This window comes from Erpetoichthys calabaricus, chromosome 14, assembly GCF_900747795.2.
Source record: "Erpetoichthys calabaricus chromosome 14, fErpCal1.3, whole genome shotgun sequence".
Lineage (NCBI taxonomy): Eukaryota > Metazoa > Chordata > Cladistia > Polypteriformes > Polypteridae > Erpetoichthys > Erpetoichthys calabaricus.
Genome location: NC_041407.2, coordinates 27,354,945 through 27,376,866, shown reverse-complemented (window position 1 = coordinate 27,376,866; position 21,922 = coordinate 27,354,945). Strand labels below are relative to the sequence as shown.

The 21,922-nt window shown below is 39.0% G+C and overlaps 1 protein-coding gene across 2 annotated transcripts in view; it reads left to right on the top strand.

Annotated features, from left to right (window-relative positions):
- Positions 1–9,276: 9,276 nt before the first annotated feature.
- The window catches only part of tnrc6c1 (trinucleotide repeat containing adaptor 6C1), an 87,344-nt gene continuing 74,698 nt past the window's right edge, over positions 9,277–21,922 (top strand). The window contains exon 1 of one of the 2 annotated variants that reach the window (XM_028819068.2): positions 9,277–9,698. The gene's annotated coding sequence lies outside the window, so the exon portion shown is untranslated. The remainder of the gene's footprint in view (positions 9,699–21,922) is intronic. The other variant, XM_028819069.2, reaches the window with a different exon arrangement.

The window sequence follows — 21,922 nt, the reverse complement described above, 5'->3', positions numbered from 1 at the left end:
GCTATCAAGTGTAATTTTAAGTTTTGACGTAATGCATGGTCTGTTCAACTCCGGCACAAGACCAAAATGGTCGGGGCATTACAAATTGGGGCGGGTGGGGGGGGGGGGGGGGGGGGGGGGGGTATGATGTAATAAAGTCCTAAAAATCCAACATGTAACAGTACACCTGACAGCAGGGCTGACGCGTTACATAAGACGAACGTGAAGTCAGCAGCAGTTAGCAGCAGAAAAGGAGAACATCCGCTGGTGAGCGCAACGATCAGAGTGCTTAACATAACGCCGCCTGAGGTTAAGGTACAGTTTGCTCTGCGCCTTCACCCCACCACGCACTTAATAATAAAGGTGCCAGAGTGGTTCTTCGGAGCGATGCCACATGGGGAACCATTTTTGATTCCCAAATGACCCATCCACGTAAAGGTTTCAGAAAGCACTTTGATTTATTTAGATCTGTGGCCCCATGCAGTAAATAACCATAGACCGTAACAAGTTTGTGCAAAAATAGTGGTGTCGTAATTTTAAAAAGACCCTTGCTGCATACGTACAGTAACGAAGGATAAGGATAATGAAGGTTTCTTAGCCTAACATATATTAAAGATTTCAGGTTTCTTCTACATAAAAAAAATGTTCAATGAACGAAGAACTAACTTCATAGGCAAAGAAACCATCCCAGAATTAAATGTTGTTTTGTCAAGCAATAGTTTTATGAGGAATCACACAGCGAACCATATAAGTGCAATTAAAGAATATATATATATACTTAATTTAAATTCTGTATGTACTGATGTACTGGTTTCGTGAAATTATCTGAACATCGGGCATAAATACATTATTTTTGGGAAAAAAATGTAAAACACCAAAAATGATTGGATTTAAAACAATAAAACGCACAAATTTGGTGTTAAGAATAACAAAATGTATGACAATAGGTTGAATGTAAAACGAAACTTGCCAGCTTCACCCCTTCCGAACACTTCACCTCGGCTATTTCAAACTGTCCGGCAAGCTAAAAGGCGCCTGCCCTTTCAAACTAAACACGCGCGGTGCAAATTTAAGAGACATTTAAAAGACATTCTGACTGACACCAACAGATTTCAGAAATTCGCACAACTTTACAAGATGACTTACTTAGTATATTTGTTGCTCCCTGTGTTTCTGACCTGAGAAGCGCGCTCCCTCCAGGTCGTTTAAATACAATGTCAAGGTGCGTTGGCACCGACCCGGAGGGGGCAAACAAGTATAGCTTACAACATAGATAATAATCCCGCAACAACAACAACAACAATAATAATAATAATAATAATTCCTCAAACTGACAAAACATAAGAGATACGGTCGGGGCAAAGTAAAATTAAATGATCAACACAGAAGCAAGACTGCAATGGTAGATTTTGAATACATTGCTACGGATTTAATTCCAAGTACTGTATAAACATCTCTCAAATGGACTCACATTAAAACCTGTGGTAAAGCGCCACAGATCCCATCCTCTATTGTTCACTATCATCTTTGACTTGATGATTATACTGTATTCCTCACATTCATAGTTACAGTTTTGATAAGTCTTTTTTCATAAGACTTGTCTGTATAGCACCGCTCCAGTATTTCTTGGCAAATTTTAAAAAGTAGTATATAAATATGGCACTGGATGTGCATCTGTAAGGTTCACGTTTATCCTTTTTGTTTTATTATTTCAATATGTAAAAAAAAAAAGTGACAACGCGGCCCTAAAGCGATGCCCGTGGCAATTGTTTTGTCGCCTCACTCCATGCGCTGGACAAGCCCGACCCCGAGTTTTTAAATGACCCTCTGGAGTCGGGCCTGGCTCAGTGCCTGTCTCTTTATATCATTCATAATCTCAGATGCTTTTTGTTTCCAGCTATCCATACCTCGCAGGCTCTCCCACTACTTGTTGTTCTTAGACATTGGATATCCTAAGCTTCTACATTACAGTATATAATTTTCTATCCACTCTTAAAAATAAAAGTGCCAGAATGTCTCTTCAGAGTGATGCTATAGGAGAACCATTTTTGGTTCCCAAAAGACCAATCCACATGAATGTTCCAGAAAGAATATTTATTTATTGAGGCCCATAACAGGCTCCTTATGGTACATAACCATGAATAGATAGTAACAGATTTGTGAAATACCAGCAATGAATGATTTTAAAAGGACTCTCGCCGCATACAATAACACTGGCCAAGTCCAGGTTTTCTTAATCTGTTAGCATCCTGCTACGTATCCTACTATATGTTCAGGATTTCTTTTTTCTACATATTTGAAAATTTTCAAAGCGTGAAGAGCCAACGTCATATGCAAAGAACCCTTTTTAGAATGAAATGGTGCTTTGTTAAGCAATGGTTCGACAAAGAACCACACAGCCCAGTAAAGAACCATGAACTGCCATTAAAGGACCCATGTGGTTCCCTTAGTACACCAATTGGGGGCCTGAACTACAGTTCAAATTCAGGGGCCCCTTCCCTCCTAATTGCGCCCCTACACCTTAAACATACAAAATGACAGTACAGAAAAATACAGATGCCCTTTGGTTGATGTGTTTAAGAGACACGCGTCTTATGCAAAGCTTGCAGGTCTGGCCGCATGACAAGCCAATCACTGAATCATGTAGTCAATGTCCCGTTTTCAAACTACGACATCCTGTAGTGTCAGTCATTATAGTGAGGCTCTGCTGCTATGCACCCTAATTCAGGCTTTGAAGTTTGTCAATCCAGCAATAATTTATAAATACCAAAATGCATGGTATTTCAGTTCCATATTGGCTTTTAAAACTTGACACCTTCATAACAAGCTTCAATGCGGAACCGCAAAATAGTCTGAAATAGTACATTTATCCCACAATACAGTTTATATTGCGCTTCAGGCTTTACAATACAATAAAAGAAATGAACTGTATGTTTAGTAGTACTCAGTCTTAGACATTCAAAAATCAAAACACTGTAAAACAAATTCAAATCTTGTGCAAATGCTCAAGTTTTAATATACAGTATGTTTGTGTAAGCTTTTTCTTTTGTAATAACATAAAATGACTTTACATATTGTAAAGAATGCTGAGATGGAAAGACTAAGGCTCACACCAAATGACAGTTGAGCCCAGGATTGGACGTGTTTATTTAGCAATGAGAGATCGTACTATTAGAATTAACACCTTCGCACTGTTATGACGACATGAGACGCCTCATCAAATAGCAGACACCAACTGACAACTAGGTACGGCTTTTCTTGCACTATTTCTTTATGCTGTGTTACCCACCCTGCATCACCAATCGCCTGCCACTGCATGGTACGCTTTATCTCTCCACAACCCACTGATGACTGCAATCTTCTGCGGTGGCTTCTTTTTATCCTAATGATCCAAAAATCTCTGCCTGCATTCTCAGAACTTCCCTGGCTTGTAAAGTGTATTGTGACTCAGTGTACTCAGGTCGCTGTCAATCATGTGCTGCCACTACAATATTAATATAAAATATTTGCCCTGCACTTATTCAAGAATTATTGCATGTTGATTGGCACACACAAGTAAGAATTTTTCACTACCCTGTATAAGTGACAATGACCCTATAAACTTTGCCACATATGCATGCTTGGGGACCTCCCAGATGGCTCAGGTAACCCGTGCAGTACCACCACCAGGCAGAAGGGAGGTGCTGTCACTAACCATGTCTCTTGTTTCCTCAGCAGCATGGAGCCATCACCAAGAGAAGATGTCTCACCCCTGCTGGGCATTTGAAGCCATGCCCCTTGCAGGAATGGGCCAATATAAAACCAAGGAGCCAAGATATGGAACATAACATAGCAACATGGAGCTCAATGTAAAGATCTTTGAGATGCATGAGGAGTGGGCAATTCCTTTGCTTTGTGTCCTATGGGACAATTTTTTGTTGTTGAACTGCCACTTATCAAGATGGGTTGTGGCACAAATATTGTACCACGTTCATGCTAAGCAAGGTATTTTACACCATGTCCCATGTCAAATAACCCCTAAATTTAAATTTCCCCTTGGGATTAATAAAGTATCTATCTATCTATCAATCTATCTATCTAAATATGGTAAATTGTATGTAATACAAATTTACAATATTAAGTATGTCTCACTTACATTAATACATTTAAAACTTGAAATTACAAAAACATACATAAATACTATTAACAATATTTAAATGACAGAAAATGTTGCTTTTAAAGTTTGTCTGCGTATTTTAATCACGGCAAAATAAGCACTTTCTTATTGTAATAGGTCAGAAACTGTACACATGGCATGACATTGGGGTGCATTCAGGGACTTAGTTAAGGATGAGAGCATGAGAGACGCGTGGTCCCAATACCAGAGAGCAGTCAGAGGTGCAAGGAACCGTTTTTTCGCGGATATCATTTTAAAAAACTCTGGCAATCAACATGTCTTATATAAAACACTAAATGCTGTCCTTTCTCCAGTTGCAACTGTTTTTTCTTCTGCTTCCACTGCTCTTTGTGATCAGATCCTTACGTTTTTTCTGGATAAGGTCACGAACATTAGATCCCAGATCTCCATTTCTTCATCTGGCTCTGTTGACTTAGCCGTTCCTGCACACGGCTCTTTCACCAGCTTTGAACCCATTTCGCTCTTCCATCTGGAAAAAATCGTCGCCTCAATGAAGCCTTCGGGCTCTCCGGACGATGTGGTGCCGCCCAGACTCCTGAAAGATGTGTTTCCTGCGATTCGATACGACGTCCTAAAGATCATAACTAGTATTCTATCTTCGGCTATAGTTCCTCGTGCTTTCAAACACGCAGTTGTACATCCAATTCTGAAAAAACCTGATTTAGACCCTGCCGTTCTTTCCAATCTTCGTCCAATTTCCAAACTACCTTTCTTGTCAAAAATACTAGAAAAAGTAGTTTATGAGCAATTAACTCATCACTTACAGGACCATCAGGTAATGGACCTTTTTCAGTCAGGCTTTAGGTCCCAACATAGCACAGAAACCATGCATTTATGTGTCCTAAATGACGTCCTTTTGGCATTGGACTCAGGACTTCATGTGATTATGGTTCTTCTTGACCTATCTGCTGCGTTTGACACAATCGATCATGGCATCATGATCTCCCGACTCGAATCCTGGGCTGGTGTATCTGGCTCAGCCCTCGACTGGTTCAGATCATATTTCTGCAACAGGACTCTTAGAGTCATGTTGGACGATTTTTCATCTGAATCAGTCCTACTCCCATGTGGGGTCCCCCAGGGTTCCATTTTAGGGCCACTACTTTTTTCAATCTACATTTTGCCTTTAGGTGCAATTTTTAGAAAACATGCAATTTCATATCATCTATATGCTGACGACTGCCAAATTTATTTTTCCCTTAAGCCAACTAACTCCACCAAACCTCTCCTCGACTGCCTATCTGACATTAAGGATTGGCTGGCTGTAAATTTCCTTCACCTGAATGATTCAAAAACCGAGGTCATTGTTTTTAGTCCCGACTACAAACAGATTCCATCTTTTGGCCTCGACTCTCTTCCCACTCCAGTAACTTCATCTGTCTTTAATCTCGGAATCAAAATGGATTCATTCCTGAAAATGGATGCTCAAGTCAACAGCACAGTAAAATCCTGTTTTTTCCAGCTCAGGCGTATCACCAAACTCAAGCCTATTCTGTCTAACCATCTCCTGCAATCAGTAATCCATGCATTTATTACGTCCCGGCTTGATTACTCTAAGTCCTGCCTTTATGGTATCAGCAAAGCCACTCTTTCTAGACTACAACTGGTTCAAAATGTGGCTGCAAGGCTTCTAACAGGGAGTGGCAGAGGCCAACATATTACTCCAATTTTAAAAACCTTACATTGGCTGCCGGTTAGATTCAGAATCGATTTTAAGATACTCCTCTTAACTTATAAGGCATTAAATGGTCTAGCCCCCGCCTATTTGAGTGTTTTGCTCCATCGATACAATCCCCCTCGCACTCTTAGATCCGCAGATCAGCTCCTTCTAACCGTTCCCAAGGCACGTTTCAAAGCTCGTGGTGAAAGGGCTTTCTCCATCGGTGCACCCAGGCTCTGGAACTCCCTACCCTTAGTGGTTAGGCAAGCCACTTCAGTTGCCACATTCAAATTACGCTTAAAAACGCGCTTCTTCACATTGGCCTTTAATTCTTAACTTGTTTCATTTTCTACTTGTTTTTCGCTATTTTCTCTATTTTATTGGATCCTCTGACCTGTTTTAGTTCAAATTCTCTCTTAATGTTTGCTTTAATATTTTGTTTTTAGTCCTGTTTGTTTTAACTGTACAGCGCTTTGGTCGGTTGTAATGCTGTGTTTTTAAGCGCTCAACAAATAAATATGGTATGGTATGGTAAGGAGTGCTTTCTGCTTTTATTTGCTCCATTAAAGAGCTGGATGTCATTTTTTTATATATTATTTATATAACAGTATAGTATTCTGTCACAGGGGTATGTGTGACGTGTAATGAAGATTTGCTCAGACTGCAATGCCACTGTTTGTACAGGAGGCACTTGCTGAGTACTAAGGATCTGTGTGCTGAGAGGAGTGCCTATCAAACATGTAAAAGAGGAAATTACTGTATAAATAACATACAAGTTGAAATCACCTCTCTCAAGCTAAATCTGAAGCAGTAAACTAACCTGTAATTGAAATATATTATGTAATGTGTTATTATTAATTATATTATGTAATATTTCATTGAAAGTATAGATGATTTACAAGAGAGAGTTGCTTTGAACAGGGTGCAAAGCTGGTAAATCCATTAGGTGGCATAGGTGGCCGCTTAGGGCACCATAATCTGAGGGGCACGCACTGAGGGCCCCCCCTCCCAGATTGTAGAAGTATGATAGTAATGTCCTTGATATGTCCACTAAGGATCCATACAGAAAGAGTTGACGTTTTTGTTTCTGATAGCAGACACCAAAGTGGACACAACCCAGCAGGTCGTCTGATACTGATACTGAGTGGGTTCTCAGTAAGTGCACTTGATCCTTACACCAAGGGCCGTGTGCTCTTTTAAGTTTGAAGTATATGCACAAAGGGGTGCCATTTGTGCTATTGAAGGAGCACACACTCCAGACACCAAGGGGCAATGTCCTTCAGCTCTGCCTAGGGCTCCAAGTAGGCTTCACTCGTCACTGGCAGAACGCATTATAGCATTTCTTGATCCATCCATCCTCTAACCCCACTTATCCAGGGCAGGTGGCAGCTGGAGTTTATCCCAGCAAGGTGAACACATAACTCAGACAGGGCGCCATCGCTAGGTGTACACACACACACACACACACACAATTTGCCTAACCTTGTCTTTGGACTGTTGGGAGGAAACCAAAGTAAACCCACGCAGACCCACATACAAACTACATGCAGGGAGCACCCAGGGGTATGAACCCTGAAATGCAAGGCAGCAGCTCTTACACAGCATCACCATACCACACATTCATTGATTAATTATTTATTTTAATTGAGGCCTTAACTTTGATGAAAAAATACCCTTCATTTGAGACACACTTTAATAACATTCATTGAAAGGGCCTGGTCTCGCTAGCCACCCTTTAAATTCTGCCTTTGCTGCAGACCTACTCTAATTGGGACCTTGTCTGTTACCTCAACACTGTTTTTAACAGTGATGGAGTCCTCACTCCATCATGCATATCCTGGACAATCCTCACATACTTCTCTGGTACTCCTTTCTCTCTCGTGCACATCCAGACCTCTTGACATGGGCTGATAATTTTCACCTTCACATCATTATACAGATCAAATTCTTGAAACAGGAATTTAGAGTTCAAGGTAAAAAGAGCCAGGGAAGCACTACAGGGACCAAGTGATACAAAGGTGGCCAGAGCTGTGATCGAGGTAAGGACTGGCAGGAAGTGATGGGCAGAGAAAGTTTGTTTTAGAAGCTGAGGCAAGGCTGTGTCATAAGTGGTTGATGGGGGTGGTGACACAAGGCTCAGCTGGACTAGGGTGCTTTTCAACTGCACACCTTAATGTTGATAAAGGGAAGGGAAAATGTTGCCTGGTCCAAGAGAAAGCAGCAGCTGAAGAGGAGAGATAATGCAGGATTATGGGAATGGGGCAGCAGGGTGCTTGGTTAAAATGGTAGAATGCGGTAGAGAGGAAGGTGCCTAGGCTGAGCTGTGGGGAGCTTAGCCATACTGCCTTAAGTTGGGGCATCCTGGCACAGTGAGTGGCAGCTGTTGGTGGATCTTCAGCAACAACTCCAAACAAGCAGCATTCACGATCCTATGGCCAGATATTGTTTTTTGGTCTGTGTCCTCCACACAAGCAGTGCTGTTGCAGTTAACAGTCCCTTTGGAAAATGCTTGGAAGAGGTCTTTGAAAGGAAGCTTACCAAGTACAAGGGGCATTGCATGTAAATATTATGCTGCCGAGTTCCATAAGTGGCCACTAAGTCTTGGAGCTGGCAAGCCTTGATGTTTGACTGACACCCTTTAGAGACTGGCTCTGGGATGTAAAGAAGGTATCTATCTCCCAGAGGAAGTGGGTTGCAGCGGCCTTGCAGTTCGATCTTTGATTAAAAGTCTTCAGATATTTGGGCACCAAGGGAGAAAGAAAGAGAAGAGCCTTTTGCAACACCATCAAAGTGGCGGAGAGTGCCTCAGGGTGGCTGTGACTCAAGATAGCAAAGCAATATTGGCAATTAGCTAGTTAGCCTTCTGAAACAAGCTGGAGTCTGACCAGCGTCAGTTGTCTGCTGGAGGGTTTATGAGGTCAAAAGATCCAAAACACCCGAGGATCCCAGGTACACCACTGAAGATGCGTCCAGAAGCATCACTAGATGTATTTGCATACATACAGGTAGTGAATAGCGGTTCTGTCAAATTGGAGTTTGACATGTTTATACCTTAGTTTTCGTTTATCAGATGTTTTAAATTCTCTGCTTTAGACGAAATACGTTTTCGAAGCCATTGTGTTTCATTTCAATCATGTGTTAATGTCATACAATGCACGATACACGGACAAATTTTGCCTCAGCGGTATTTTGGATCGCAAAATTCAATACAACGAATTTATTTCTTATGACTGTTCCGAAATATAAAGCTGCCAGTTTAGCATCCCAGACCCATTTTTTAAATGGTGTCAGTGAAACATCAGGCTTGCCAGCTCGAAGACTTAGTGGCCATTCGTGTAACTCGGCAGCTTAATCTTCACATACAAATGTCGGGCCCCACAGCTCGGTACCTTAGCAGTCTGGATAGAAGACCGCAGTTACCAAGGTAACGCGAGAGTGGGCGGGTCCACAGGCAGTCACATGCGTGTCGGCTCTTCCTGCGCGAGTTGCACTAGCTGCTCAATAGAAAATGGCCGCCGGCTCGCGGAATTCTGACGGGACGAATGTGCGCCTCCATCGGACCCAACACTCCTCCTCGCGTCTCTCTGTGCACTTGAACGCACTTTAGGGGGATCTGTTTGGTGTTCGTTACTGGCTCTTTTTCTTCTCTTTTTTTTTTTTGCGGGAAGGATGTGCGTGTTGTGAGGCCCCGGTTCTTGCAGTCGCTGGCTGGACTGGCATTGTTTTGTGCGGCCGTGTCTGAGCGTTGCTGCTCGAAGTTTGGAGTTCTCCGGGCCGCTGCACTTCGCCCTCTCTTGCATTTACATTACGGGTACCTCTCGCTCTCAGCCTCGCAAAGATTCCTAGTGTCATACGGCCAAAGTGCAGCCTTGGGTGGGAAAGGTAAGCAGACATTTTTCCTTTCAGATGTGATTTGGGGGCGGGGCTTCTGTTTGCAGCAGCACTTCATTACACTGGGGTCTCGTCTCTGGAGCGGCTAGCATCTGGGGAAGAGGGGTGCCGTGGGGGGGATGGGCGGTGCACATGACTGTGACGTGCAGTGCTACAGTGGTCGTCTAAAAAATAGGGGCGTGGGGCTACCACAATAGGGGTGTGACTGTAAAGGGGGAGAACGTGGTGTGTTTGTTTGTGTGCGTGTGTGCGCGAGCGCCTGCCTCCGTGGAGTAAAGACGTCGATCGGAAAAAATGGGTTACCGATCACAAGCGTGTAGCTAAAAAAAAGGGGGCTTATGCTAATTTGAAGAAATGCGATAAAAAGGTGACGTATAAGAATGTTGAGAATGGGGCCCTGTATACATTAGGGGAGTGTCTGAGAAAAAGGGAGGACTTAATGCCTTGGGGGTGTGTCGGAGAAAATGGGGGCTTTTTAATTAACGTTATGTTTGAGAAAAAGGTAAAGAAAACCATGGTGCCACGAACAACATCGCACTTAAAACCTCGAAGCCGTATATCTGAGGACAAGAAAAGAGCTTTAGAATCGCGGGGTTCAGTCTGAATAAAACCGTGTGCCAGAATTTGTGTGGAACTGATTCATAAAATAATGATTCGTCTGTGAAGGATTGGGATTTAATGCCTTGTGGGTCAAATCTGAGGAAAAGGGATTAAAACCATATGGGGAATGCCTTAGGACGGGTTATGTTTTAAAGGTTTGGATAATGGACAGAATGTTAGTGATTATTTGAATGTGACTGTTGAAGGAAGAAGGTGGAAGAATCTGAAATCTCAAAGAAAAAAAATGTTGGACTTCTTATGTTCAAGCACATTCACAGTATTACGTTTTAATATTTGGGGGGGTTAAGGATATTTCTGGTAAAAGTGAAGAGCTTCTTAAATGCAGCTCAATTCGGATTAGTGTCTTTGTATTTGTACTCTTCAGGCTTTAGCTCATCCTCGTTTGCTGTCTGATGGTGTCAAGGATTGAGCTGGATATCCGCTTTGTTGTGTGAAGCCTTAAAGTGTGCTCTTTATCTTTACTGTTATTCAGAGTGCAGCCTTGCTTAAATGAATTGTAGCATGTTATGCTTTGATTATTTTAAATTATACACATTTTTTCACTTAATTAAAATTTAATGTTGCATCCATGTACAAATGACAGTTCAATAAATGGATGTATGGAATTGTACCATTTCCTCTACCTGCTTTGTCCAGTGCAGGGTTACTGGGGCACTAAGACTTCAACCAACACTGGGTAGAGTAGTAAGTGGTGAAACGAAAAGGTAAAATTTATAGAGCTTGTCCCTTTAACACACACACAAAAAAGGTCAATTCAGATTCTGGGGTCACAATGGCTGCAGGTTTTCATTCCAGCCACTTTCTTAATTAATATTGAGTTATGGCTGGTAATTGCACAGACTTCTTTTTGATTTGCTTGATGTTCTTGCTTTTTAAGACTTAAGCATCCTAACTTTTTTTTTTTCTCCATAACTACCAACCAATCAAAAATGAGATACAAAGTGAGCCAAAAGTTGACCAGCTAAGTTGGGGGCCTCAGCCTTTAGCCCGTTTCTTAATTAAAAGCACATTCTTGTTAGTGAAACTTGTTTTTTTTTCTTCAAGGCCATGGTACATTGGTGTTCTGATTCTTCCACACCAATTTCCAAAGCTTTTCATATTTTTCACATGGCATCGTCAAGGTGTTCTGTTGACTAGACCAGATCGATGCTTCTCAGACCTTCACCTTTCCAAATATTTTATTGAGGCATATGTATCATGGACACAAAGGTGCACATTGGATCTGATTAGCTGGTCAAGTGTTGGTTCACGTTGCATCACATTGTTTTGGCTGCTAATTAAATAATAAAGAAGCAAGGGGTCAGAATCTTAAAAGTAAAGTTAGTTAAAATTTTAAGAAAAGAAGTCTTTTTCATTAGCAAACTTGTGTGATAATGAAGAAGTGACAGGAACCAAAACCAGTAGCCCTCCAGGATCCGAGTGTGACACCCCAGCTCTTTACAAGTTTTGATAAGGTTTGTTACACAAATTAAGTGTATATTACTCTTATTTTTATCTAAGTAGAATGGTCCAAATCAGATAAGAATTTAAAAAGAATTATAGTTTAATGTATTCCGATATTTCTATTTAGTGCATATGCATTTATTTTGCCAACTACATATTCCTGTCCCTTTGTTGTGCTTAACCAATGATTAAGTTGACCACATTGCTACCAACCTATTGGGATGCTGCACACATTCGGAAATTGCTCAAGTTTTTCCCCATTGAATTTTGCTGTTCTTTTCATGACCAAATTAGAAGACCCTCCTGTCTTTTGTTCAGTATCTCATCATGATATGTGATCATGGTAGCACCTGGGTCTATCAAAAATTACATTTTTCTTGTTTCTTCACCCCCATTGATGACAGATTTTGTTCTTATTGCGAGACAGTTCCAATCTTGTTAATCACTGCAAGAATAAGTCACTTGAACTGTCTGCCAGTGGCCTACCTTTCATTCGTGTACTATGCCTGTATGTATCTATTGGTAAAGAGGCTCAAGAAATACGGTCTTGTGGACCCTGTTTTGCATGCATTGTTTTTTCATATCTAAATTTGAGCTGTAACAAGCTGTAAGTTTTCAAAGTCAGGGATGGGATAGTGAACATTGACAGCACAATCTTAAGTGCTTGTTTTATAGCAATGAAATGCTGGTGCTTTTGCTATATATGCATTGTGTTTCACTTAAACTTGATGGATGGCATGTTTCCAGTCTCACATTTCTCTTTGACAGTTCTAAATTTGCTTGTGTGAGTTTTTACAATGTGCCATTGGTAGAACTGTAATGTAAAAGAAAAAAATGTGATATTCCTATATGATGCTTAGTGCTGTTTTCATTTAAGACCTCTCATGGTTACATTTTTGGATGTGTACCTTTCATCTGGGATATGCTTATAAGTGGTTTGTGTTGATGAGTACTTGTTGCTGCCTTGCATTGACAGTGAATTGCTTCATTTATGGCTATTTCAACATTTTTGGAGCTGCTTCTGCGTGGCATCTGAAGATCTAATGCTCTTATTGTATTGTACTTTGTGTTTTTGGGTATCTTTAGTATATTGATCTTGTCCTAATCTAGTGGATTGACCAGACTTGATCTTGCAATGATAAAGTAAATAACAGGTTTTCTGGTTTTCATTTTGGTATGATTGTGAATTACCTTATGGTTACCATTTGAGATTCTTAATAACAAATTGGAGAAAAGAAAAAAAAGTCTTTGTATAGTTCCTGTATGTATTAGTATTTTTAAGTGTACTTATCGCTACACCTGTTTCTTATAGTAAATATTGAATGGGAATCCCCATGCTTATTTATCTGATCAATTACAACCTGTCAGATCCTGCTTTTTGTCATTATGACCTCATAAAATGATTTATGCCTCGTGCTTGACAATCAGGTGCTACTGTGCTTTAAATGGCATGCGTTGACTTCTGTCCCTATCATTCATCTTTTTTGTTATGGGGAATTCCCATATCATTATACAAAGGAAGAACTAATTTAAAGTTTCTGTTTATTTACTATGGACACGTCAAAAATCAATTTCTAAAAAAAAAAGTGTGTCAACCTCATCAATACACATGTTCATATCTTCTTTATGTGCTATCCCATTACCAAGAAGGTTAAAACCAAATCTTGCTGTTATTGTGACTGCATTTCATTACAATAAGCATATATGCACATACTGGGGGACTGGGAAAATCAGTGTATATTGTAATGTTTCTTTTAAGCATGCAAAGAAATAAATGTGAAATCAAAGACAGTTTTTGTTAACACAGCCTAGGAAAACATCCCAGGCATGCAATCTACATTTTGGTTTCACTGAAGAAACTTCTTGTGGTAATATTAAATCCTTTAAATTTCACATTTGCAAAAGTGCTACCGAGGAGGTCAGCAGTTTTTGTCTAGCTGTTGGTTGTTGAGAGCAAACGTTGATCAGATTATCTGGGCATGTTGTGTTTGTATGAATGCATGTCCTGGAATTAATTTATCTATTTAGAGAGAACATATTTAATAGTGTCTTGTGTATATATAAAAAAAAAAAAAAAAATCAGTTTGAAAATTCCTCCAAAATATCCAACCAGCCTAAGTAGTTTAAGGTTTTGGGAAGCCACTGATTTGAAGGGCTGGCACTACATTGTTAAGTATACTTACACATCTATACTAAACATAATGTCACGTTAACATGGCTTCCAGTCAGAGGAGATGTCAGACTTAATGACCACAGTTACTGTTGCCTGATCAGTTAAAAAATCACAGAGCATTCCAAATTAGACAACTTTCCAGGGCACTCACATTTCCAGAGTATTGCCCTTTTTATTGAAAGCCAATAACATGTTGCTTGATGGAACAGGCGACTGTGCGAAGGCTTTGCAGGTATGGCTAATTCAAGCATGTTTTTGTCCCTTTTTCCATTTCCCCCCCATTTGCTTGAGATATGTAATAAACACAACATCTGAAAGACAAGTTTCTCTTTTGTTAGTTACAAAACACAGTGTTTCTTATTTGTCATACATGTATTATTATACTTCCGGGTGAACTCTCATTGGTTGTCTGCTTCATATATTCACAAGGCCACCCCCCCGACTTGAGAAAAAAAATCAAACTTGATTAATTTTGGCAGATTTGAGTCTCAGACTGGTTTGGCTGAGTCGTTGCATATGTTAAAATATACACGAGTGATGGTCACCGGAACATGCCACAACTGCCCCTAACTCGCTTATCAGATTATTTGCATGAAGCGTATGACTGAAAATCCCTGGAAAAGACATTTAATGTGACATGGCCTTTACTCACATCAGGCCAATTTGGAATTGTCATTTAGTCTAACCTGGGTTGAGTACCCAGGGTGAATTTTATACCCTGGGTGTGTAATATGAAAAGACAGCAGTACTAACTAACCGCTGTGCCTTCCAAACACTGATTATGTTAATGGTAATTATTTTTATCAGGCCTTACCCTATCCCCAGTAAAAGGAGTGACTTTTTTCCTGTGCCTTTTCTATTTACCCCTGTTAAAGGTTATTTTGATTAAACATAATTATTGAAGACAATATCCTTAAAGGGTATTGCTTTGCAGATTTGAAAGTTTAGTCTGCAGAGTTGATGCCGGTTCTGAAATTTTCTCATCTGAATTTTGTCCATTGTGGACTTCATTCTAGTTTTAAAAACAAAGTACCAAGTCTTGTTACTTTTTAGCTCTAGGACTCTTGGTTAATTCCTTGTGGCCTTTAGTGTGGTGTTTTGCCTGTTCTTCCTGTATTTACGTGAGTTTAAGACTGGGCAAGTTGAACAGCTGGCTTTTAAACCATCGCGCCTAACATAAGCTCTAGCTTCCAGTCACATTGTACTAGATAAGATGGGTACACATATTGAATTTTGTGAAAATCGTTTGTTTTGATGAACAACACTTTCTGCACTTTTAAAATAAAATATTTGATGTTTATATGTTTTTATACTGCCTAGACACCTCTTTTAATATCCTGGTTTTTCTTATTTTTGTTATTGAGTGTCAGCCTGTTACAATACTTCTTCGTTTCAATTCCAATGACTCATGCCCCTTGTTTAATTGAATATTATTCTGTAACAGCTTTCTTTATTCAGGATTTTACAAAAAAATGAGGATTTCATGAATATAACGCTAAGAGTTGCCACTATTGGCTTCTGCTATTGAGACCATACTTACAAGTGACTGACTAGTCAAAGAATTGTTTTCACAACTGAATTCTGATTGTCAGTCAGTCAATCATTGTCTAACCCGCTATATCCTAACACAGGGTCACCGGGGGTGTGCTTGAGCCTATCTCAGCCAACACAGGGCACAAGGCAGATTACTAAAAAGTCTGAATTGTGGTCTTCCTACTGCTTTATTTTTCAGCCCAACTTATGGTTAGTGCAAGAAATGTTTCAACATATTACTTCAATTTATTACTCTGATAGTGAAGCGACTGCATAGGACAACAGCAGATTTTAGTTAGAAAACTAATTTGGAGAGAAATCATAATCAAAGTAACAAGCAGAAAGATGTAGTCAGGAAGTCAAAAAAGAAATAAACAAGGCCCAACATGTGTTTAAGAAAAATCTTAGTGAAGTAGGAATTGCAAAAATTTGTAAAACCAATAAAAACACACATAAAAAAACTTTAGTCCTAAATGATGTCAATAGGCAGAGCTCCAGAATTCATTAACCAGAAAATTTTTGAAAACAAGAGAAAAGCCAAGCAAAATGACACCTTTTATTGGCTAACTAGAAAGATTACAATATGCAAGCTTTCGAGGCAACTCAGGCCCCTTCTTCAGGTAAGATGTATCTTGCCTGAAGAAGGGGCCTGAGTTGCCTCGAAAGCTTGCATATTGTAATCTTTCTAGTATCTTGCCTGAAGAAGGGGCCTGAGTTGCCTCGAAAGCTTGCATATTGTAATCTTTCTAGTTAGCCAATAAATCTTGCCTGAAGAAGGGGCCTGAGTTGCCTCGAAAGCTTGCATATTGTAATCTTTCTAGTTAGCCAATAAAAGGTGTCATTTTGCTTGGCTTTTCTCTACATTCATAATGGCTAACACGGTACAGCACCCTAGTACTACTGAAAACAAGAGGAAATTATAGTTTAAAGATTGAGTTAGGTTCAACAAAGGGCAACTTTGAAAGTGTACAACACCACCTTAATACCCTTGACAAGGATATGGTACATGCTGCACATGTTCGTTTGACCTTGCCTAGAAACTCCTTAGCAAGTATCAACAAAAACCCCTCAGAATGGGTGTACCCATATAAAACATAAAATGCTGTCTCAAGAGATGGGTACTTATTTCCAATGTCATTAGAAAAGGATTGTACACAAAGATATGTGACCACATGATTCCTTGGCCTCCAAAATCCCTAAAGCAAGGTCTACATTTTTTGAGGTCCAGAGGAATACACAAAATCTGTATGGAATGGTCCATATAGTACTTGCATGTAAATTACATTTTAGTGTTAATTGGTGAAAGATTTTAAAATACAGTGCAACCATTGTACTGTACAGTAATACAGAATTAAGTACACTACATTTATTTGTTTGTGTAGTTAGAGTAAAATGAATAGAAAATTGCATCAAATGAACAACTTCATTAACATTTCATTTTAACTGATTGGGTATGCAGCTTGTTTAATTCGTTTAACCAGACAGATTTGGATAAGGTGGCTTAGTGCCATTATGTGCATGTCAACCTTTAGAGGTCAAGGAGCATGTGTGCTTCTGTATGTTCATGTCTTTCACTTCATCATCAAGCATCTGCTGTTCTGATTACTGTACTGTTTTGTATAGTTAATGAGCCTCTTCTGAAGCATAATACCACTTAAACAAACATGTTATCCTCCAGACTTAATTTCAGTCAAGTTTTTTGTCTTTCTGTTTGTTGTTTAGCCATGACATTAAATGTTTCAATAATGTATTAGCTAGATTTCAATCTGAATGATTTTATTGTAAAATTATTTTATCAATTTAAAATTTTTGCTTTTGTTGGCTATGGAAATGGTAATTGTTGATAATATTCTAGACATATAGATAAAACTAAAACTTTTTTCATTTAGTTTTAGCAGATAAATTGTGCTAAAATACTTAATGTTGCAACAAACAGTAGTGGAAATGTCTGACAAAAAATAATGCTTTTATGCATAAATTTGGTGTCCGGTGATAGGATTTACATCATATTTTTCCTATAACCAAACGTAACCTGCAAAAAATCTAAATACTTGAGCTTTCTATAATGTGCAGTGTAACTTTCAAGAAATAAAATTAACCAGTTCTTGGGCATTCATAAAAAAAATCACAAGTAATTTAATTTAAAAATATATGTGCTACTTATCAGGATGTTCATAATAATTGGGGCTTTTAAAATTGTTATATATGCCTTTAAGACTCATGTAGTAAACCATTCTTGGTGTGACAACACAAATGTTGTCTTTGATTAAACACTTGTTTTCAACAAGCGCCTGAAAAATGAATAGATGGCCACACTTTATAGTTAATGTTCTTGCAGTAACCTTCAGTTAAGGGGGAAAAAAAATAGGTACATGTTTTATATTTAGTGCACTGTATATCTTTGGGAAAAGGTGTACTGCAATTGTCTAGCACATTACCTTCATTTGTTCCTGAAGCATATGGTAACTTGGTGTTCCTATGCATCATTCTTTCTTGAACTGGTTATGTACACCATATAAACGCAACAGTTGTCTTACTAACTCATGTTTTTCACTACTGTATACTTGGTGTAACTGGCCAATTTGTATAAAGCTATGACAATGCGTTTTCAAGTTGGAAGTGATGGTCAGTGGGTACTTAGTGGTTAAATGCAATTACACAGCAATTCAAAGGTTATCTTGAAGTTCTAAAATGTTATAGTCTGACACGTTCAGTAAATTTGATTTTCTGCATCAACCTCCCATAACTTTCTCATGTGCAATCTGTTCCATACGTTTGGCCTATTGTACATTAGAAGAGTAATATTTCATGATCCTATCAGACAGCAATTGTTTTACTTTTATGCTGTTAATCTTCAGATATTTTTTCACTGAGACATAAGAATTACTAAAGTTGACCAGTATTTAATTAGTTATCTGCTTGTCTTGTCCATTTGGTTATTATCACTCTTTATGAAAATTAGGATATGGACAAGTCCTGGTAAGAGCAAGATGCATATTTGTGTTATTTGTACAATTCTTGATAAAACACATTTAGTACCCTTTCGGATAATCTGAAACTTATGCTTCCTGAAAAATCTACTGAAATAGCATCATAATGTAAAAGTGTATTTTTATTTCTAGAAGTCAATTTGATAGAAGCAAGCTGCCTACAGACAAATTTACAGTTATTTAGGGCATTTTCATTTTATAGCTTAAAAATGCACATTCAGTCTGTGGGAACATCTTAACTATTAAGTTAAGTTAAATTCATTCAGCGTGTTGGTTTTATCATGATAGTTCCTGGGCCTATATGTAGGCCTTCATGATTAAAGAATAAAAAATGTCCCAAGGGATGTTGTTGAACATTGTAATAACCAATTTCTGTATTACTTGATTTTTACTTTAAATGTTAATGGAGGGTCGCTACGTATGTGAAATGTGTTAGAACTTAAATATTTCTCCAAAATAAATACCTTATTTCTGTTTTCAAGGACTGTGCAGTACTGAGGCTTTCCTCCTCCTTGCTGGTATCCGACCTTTTATCTTTCATGTCTTATAAGGGTTGCTGCCTTAATGGCCGCAAGGAAAACTGAATATTGTAAATTGTCATTATATACATGAATATGTGCTGCATGTGTTGGTTTTATTTTCTGTATGCTGTAGCTGGTTTCATGAACTGCCTCACTCAAGACCATGTTTTCAGTACTCTCATATTCTAATCTTTTCTGGGATAGTTATATTTAATAGTAGCTGAGTTTTGTGTAACATTAAAGAGAGATGTACCTAAATCTTTTCAAGTATTCACGTTGTGATACTTTGTGCTGCCCTTTTTTGAGGATCTTGTTTATATTTAAAACAAATACTGCCTGCCAAGAGAAAGGCAAGTCCTCTCCCTTCTGTCAAGAGGTACATTAATGGAACTAGACCTTATCACATGGCTAATGAAATGGTAGAGAATTACAATGCACATATAAATAAAGCAATCTTATAAGCCTTCTAACACTCATGAAAGGTGAGTGCAATGAAAAATATGATTGGTCAACGTCCGAAAGTGAGCAAAAGCAACAAAGTGACATAGATAAGGTATATAATTATTGTAATTTTCCTGAAATGTTTGGAGAAATTGCTGTCTATTCATTTTAATAAAACAACACTTTTGCAGAAATAATTTTTATCTTTGGATTAGTTCATTCTGTCAAAAGCAATGTAAATTATTGGCACTCTTGAAGAATACTATAAATAAAACCAAAGGTTTTTGCGTCTTTGGGGAAAAAATGTTTTTCTTTTAATGTCTAGGAACTTTTTTGTTGTCTATGACAGTTTTCTGTTTTACTGGGGTATAAAAATGAGGTAACATACACGTAAAATCTTTTTATCATCCATCAACATGTATTAAACTAAAGAGCTCTCAACTCAAATGTGAAAAAATAACTTGTTGAGCTGCATAGATTGGGGAATGAATGGCTTCTAAAAATAGGTATTCAGTTGGAATTACCAGTAAGCACAATCAGAGCCATAGTAAAGAAGTCTGAGAAGCATGGAACTGCTATACAGTGATTCCTCGCTATATCGCGCTTCGCCTTTCGCGGCTTCACTCTATCGCGGATTTTATATGTAAGCATATTTAAATATATATCGCGGATTTTTTGCTGGTTCGCGGATTTCTGCGGACAATGGGTCTTTTAATTTCTGGTACATGCTTCCTCAGTTGGTTTGCTCAGTTGATTTCATACAAGGGACGCTATTGGCAGATGGCTGAGAAGCTACCCAACTTACTTTTCTCTGTGTCTCTTGCGCTGACCTTCTCTGATCCTGACGTAGGGGGTGTGAGCAGGGGGGCTGTTCGCACACCTAGATAATACGGACGCTTGTCTAAAAATGCTGATAGATTATCTTCACGTTGCTACCTTCTGTGTGCAGCTGCATAGTGAAGCGACATGCTGCACGGTGCTTCACATACTTAAAAGCTCAAAGGGCACGTATTGATTTTTCACTCTTTGTTTTTATCTGTCTCTCTCTCTCTCTCTCCCTGCTCCTGACGGAGGGGGTGTGAGCTGCCGCCTTCAACAGCTTTGTGCCGCGGTGCTTCGCATACTTAAGCAAAACAGCCCTATTGATTTGTTTGCTTTGCTCTCTGTTTCTGACAGCCTGTGCTCCTGACACGCACTCCTTTGAAGAGGAAGATATGTTTGCATTCTTTTAATTGTGAGACAGAACTGTCATCTCTGTCTTGTCATGGAGCACAGTTTAAACTTTTGAAAAAGAGACAAATGTTTGTCTGCAGTGTTTGAATAACGTTCCTGTCTCTCTACAACCTCCTGTGTTTCTGCGCAAATCTGCGACCCAAGCATGACAATATAAAAATAACCATATAAACATATGGTTTCTACTTCGCGGGTTTTCTTATTTCGCGGGTGGCTCTGGAACGCAACCCCCGCGATGGAGGAGGGATTACTGTATTTGCCAGGAATGGGGTGTCATCTACGTATAGCTACCATGCACATTGAGGAGGATGCTAAGAGGAGCCCAAAGATCATAGTTTCTGAAAAGTTTAGTTTAACCTCAAGGTTTCATTGTTTCAAAATGAATAGTGAAGCACCACTTCTATGACTAGAAGCTTTTTGAAAGTGTCAGAGATGGCCAAAGTTGAGCTTTTTGGCCACTTGCACCATCATCATGTTTGGAGATAAAAAGGGGACTGCATACAAAGAATGCAACCTCATATCCTTGGCAAAATAAATTGGCTGTTAACTTTGGGGTTGTTTTGCTGTCAGTGGTCCAGGATCTCCTTTTAAGTTCAGTCGCATAATGAGTTCCTTTCAATACTGGTTGCCTATGCTAGAAGGCTAAAATTGGGCTGTGGTTGGATCTTCCTACAAGACAGAGATCAGAGCCAGACATCCAAATCGGCAAAGAAACAGTTAAAGCAACATAAAATCAAAAATTTTGCAATGGCACCCTCAGCTTCTAAACTTTGATACAATTGAAAATCTATGGACTCAATTGAAGAGGGCAGTTTACAAGAGAAAACCCAAGAAACGTTCTACATGAAGGAGCGGTCTTTGATCCCTCCACAAGTGTTCTCTAACCTTGGTCAGCACTACAGGAAGAGGCTGAATGCTGTCATTTTCACCAGAGGAGGCTTCACCAAACACTAGTTTGGGGTGTGATTAGTTTTGTATTTTGCATTTTTATGGCAATTTATGTTTAATTTGTTCCAAAAATCTTTGACAATAAAAGCATGAGGCTTATCCATTTGTTTAAGGCCAAAATATCACTCATTGCATATGTGGAACTTAATAAGAATAATATATATTATAGTCATATGAAAAAGTTTGGTAACCCCTCTTAATTCTTTGGATTTTTGTTTATCATTGGCTGAGCTTTCAAAGTAGCAACTTCCTTTTAATATATGACATGCCTTATGGAAACAGTAGTATTTCAGCAGTGACATTTAAGTTTAT